Genomic DNA, 4468 nt, shown 5'->3' with positions numbered 1-4468 from the left:
AAAGATTTTATTTATTTATTTGAGAGAGAGAACACATGAGAGGGGGGAGGGTCGGAGGGAGAAGCAGACCCCTTGCAGAGCAGGGAGCCCGATGCGGGACTCGATCCCGGGACTCCAGGATCATGACCTGAGCCGAAGGCAGTCGCTTAACCAACTGAGCCACCCAGGCGCCCGTATGGTTTTACTTCTATGTAGAGTTTATGTAACTTTTTTATGAAGGACCATTGAAGAAATAAAACTTTGAAAATGTTTCTTAGAAATGTAGTATCATATTGATTATTTACACATGAATTTAGAATAGTGGATGAATTTAGATAATCTTTGTTTTAAAAAGATAAAGCATTTACAGAAAAAAAGATTCATACCAGGGGATATGATCTCAATTTTGATATTAAGATCCAGAAAACTGATGCTTGATGTTAGTGCTTATTAATATTTTGAATAGTATGTAAGATAGCAAAATTATTCTGCTGATATAGAAAGACAATTAGTGAAACAAACTTGGGAAGTTCTTTTTTTTGTTTTTTTTTTTTAAAGAATTTATTTATTTAACAGAGAGAGAGACAGCAAGAGAGGGAACACAAGCAGGGGGAGTGGGAGAGGGAGAAGCAGGCTTCCCGCCGAGCAGGGAGCCTGATGCGGGGCTCGATCCCAGGACTCTGGGATCATGACCTGAGCCAAAGGCAGACGCTTAACGACTGAGCCACCCAGGCGCCCCAGGAAGTTTTTATACAATAAAATTTTAATAATGGTAACAATAACTGATAATAAAAAAACAACAAAGATAGCTAAGGGCTTCTCATTTTGATGTTCAGCAAGTCTTTATGAATACATCCTATCACCACTGAAGTATGAGCTCCACTCTAGCAAAATGTGAGAGTTTATGTTAATTTGTACAAAAGCATTGTAGTCATCTAGAAGATTTTTGCTGGTGATGGTGGTGGCTTTTAAATTTTTTTGATTCATATGAGAATGAATGTGTGTGTGTATATATATATATGCATGTATATATATGTATATATGTAGAGAAATAGATACATAGATATCCCACCTGAGGATTTTAGGGGTACATAAAATGCTGCTTTCTATTGCACTTTTTAAAAAAGTAAATAAATATTAATTTAAATGAGTAAGAAATATTTTTGTCTCAAAAACTAGAGCTTTTATTTTACATCTAATTCTAATTCTAATAATTTTAAATAGCTGAACTAATTAATACGAAATTTGAATATCTATTAGTCATTTGTAGGAATGAAGTATTGTACATGATTACATTTTCCAGTGTTGAAGCTTCCCCTTTTCACACATGCTTATGCCATCAGAATTCATGTATTTATTAAACAACAATTCACTTATTGGCCACAAAGTACAGGGTACTTTGTTAGATGCTAGGATACAATGGTGACTAAGAATGAGTTCATGCGGGGCGCCTGGGTGGCTCAGTTGGTTAAGCAACTGCCTTCGGCTCAGGTCATGATCCTGGAGTCCTTGGATCGAGTCCCGCATCGGGCTCCCTGCTCGGCAGGGAGTCTGCTTCTCCCTCTGACCCTCCTCCCTCTCATGCTCTCTGTCTCTCATTCTCTCTCTTGCAAATAAATATTAAAAAAAAAAAATTAAAAAAAAAAAAAGAATGAGTTCATGCCCTCAAGAAATTTCTAGTGAACGTGGAGGATTCTTTTTTTTTGAACTTTTCAATTTTGAGATATAGATTCACATGCAGTCGTAAGAAGTAATGTGGAGAAATCTCGTATACCTTCACTCAAAGATAATGTTTTGGATAACAACTGTACCAAACCCCAGAGACTGACCTTAACAGTTTTACATGCAACATACATGTGTGTATTTAGTTCAATGTGATGTTAGCATATGTGTAGATTCATATGACTACTACCACCACTGTTAAGATACAGGACAATTCCATCATGTAGGGGGTATTTTTAAATAGGTGTTTTAAAATATTTTATTATTCAAATGATTTTGATGAATAATTTATAAAATATATGACCCATGACACTGTTTTATTTTAACATTATATACAGACACATAACAAACAATTTTGATAACTTAGAATATTCTAACATTATGAACATGCATGTTTTCATTACACTGTAAAAGGTACTCAACTGCTTTATATACAGGTATTGTGTTTTCCTTCAATAAATGTCATTTCTCCTGTGGCCACATTTACTATTCCAAATTTAATCCCTTTTTAATCTTATCTTTTAAATATATTAAGAATAGAAAATTGAGATACCAACACTTGTTGAGCTGCTGGTGACCTCAGAATTGAGGTATCAATGTGCACAAAGATGATGTGAAATGTTTTCATTTAAAGTTTTTGTTCACAATGATTAATTTTGGGACAAGAAAGTGTAAGCTTCTGGATTTCCTTTGCAATTTTCTAACACTCAGGAAAACTTTACCGAAGATTCACAAAATCTCCATAGAGACTAGACTGCAAAAATATTTAAAGACAGTCTATATTTGACAGGCTAGAACAGACCAAAGTATAAGTTTTCTTTTAATTTCTCTACAGTATTCCAGTTATTTATGATACAGCTGCTCTACTGTGTTTCCAAATGACCCTTTACATTAATTTCTTTATTAGCTCTTTATTGTGCACTCAAATATGTATCAAATAGTATATACCAGATATAAAATGGGGAATTATTTAGTGGAATAAACATAATAATCACAAAATTATGGCTCACATCATGGATAAGTGCATGAGAATGTACAATAAGTGAGTTAACTTGATATTCAGGTCAGAGGAGGTTTTCTTTTTTTGTTTTTATCTTCCCTTTCAGCCGTTTATTTATGTACAAATAGATACTTTTTACCCCAAATTGACATCATACTACGTATCTTAGAATCTCTTGTTTCCTATGTTTATGTCATCAGCAATTTCTTTTTTTATTATTATGTTATGTTAATCAGTTTCTTTTAGAAGCTATATTCATATTAGACTTGAGTAATAAGTAGACACTGGTCAGGTGAAGAACAGGGAAAATACATTCAAACTGTGAGGTAGGAAATGATAGACACATTCAAGAGGCTGAAAGAGCTCCCTTATATCTATATGGTAGAAGAATAAAATGGCAATCTACTGTGTAAAAATAAATGAACATTCTGTAGCATGTAAGAATAAAATTGCCTCACAACTGGGTTTCAGTTTTCAAAGCAATTACCTAGTCATATCTCATTTGAACCCATATAGTCAATGCCTGGGCATACATTTATTGAGAATACACCATTTTAAATTGTGTTAATCTGAGAACATACCAGTTTAAATTGTGGTGAAGAGTGTTCTTTTTGTTAGATAAATGCAAATTATATTTCACCTTAAGCCATTTTAAACCCAATTACTAAGAATGGCTCATTTTTTTGAGATTTCAGAGAAAAATATATCATAGTAGAAGAAAATATTCTCTAAGAATTTGTTACAGAGAGAATCATCATTTAGCATTTTCAGACTTAACAACTGTGGAAATGCCAATCTACAATGCATCCCTATTCAAGAGTCCCTAAAACCACACTAATAGCTTCAAACTAATTTGTTTTGTATATAAAGTCATATAAAATAGCTCTCATCAGCACTGAGTTACTACTCAACAAATAGATTAAAACACTGATTTTCATGTCTCTTATTATACTTAATTTGTATTGGTTTAAAATTGGGTATGAGTTCCAGAGAAATTTATCTTAAGCTTTAGATAATTCAGGTATTTCAAAAGGTTAACATCAGTAGAAAAAAGTAAAATTTATATTATTAGTAATCTTACAAGTTGCATAAAATTGCTATAAGATAAGAAGTTGCAGGGTAATTTTCTTTAATTTTAAAGAAAAAGTATACCTAATTACCAAAGTTATCCCTTTGTTGAATATTAGAAATAGTTTAAATAATTCTAAAGAACTTTCCCATGATATAAATGGATTGATTTACTCCTAGATATCTTCTTGTATGGGAGCCTCATGATCTTCAGTTAAATAAGAAAGACACTGGCTGTCCTTATAGGGCTAACTATCGTGGTCTGATGATCAACTTTTTTTTTCTCCTGTAATTTTTATTTATAAACACAAACACTTAACATTTACTTTCTCACATTAATTACAATATTTATTAGTGCACATACTGAAAAACATGTTGAAAATTATTCCATGAGGAAAACAGAATTTGAGAAGAGAAATGCTGTTGCTCTGCATCCCCGCCTGCAATTGGTATTGTCATTTTTTTAAATTTAGCTATTCTAATAAGTGTGTACTTATTGCTGCTTTAATTTGCAATTTTATAAGAACAAAAATAGTGAGTATATTTTCATATGCTTATTTTCTAAATGTATACCTTTTTTGGTGAGACGTCTATTTGAATCTCATGCTCACTTATATAAGAGTATTTATTTCCTTTGTTTTGTTTTTTGTTAGTTTGTTTCTGCTTGTTTTGTTTTGTTTTTAATTTATTTATTGACAC

The sequence above is a fragment of the Neomonachus schauinslandi genome, chromosome 5, assembly GCF_002201575.2.
Source record: "Neomonachus schauinslandi chromosome 5, ASM220157v2, whole genome shotgun sequence".
Classification (NCBI taxonomy): Eukaryota; Metazoa; Chordata; class Mammalia; order Carnivora; family Phocidae; genus Neomonachus; species Neomonachus schauinslandi.
This window is presented reverse-complemented; position numbering follows the sequence as displayed.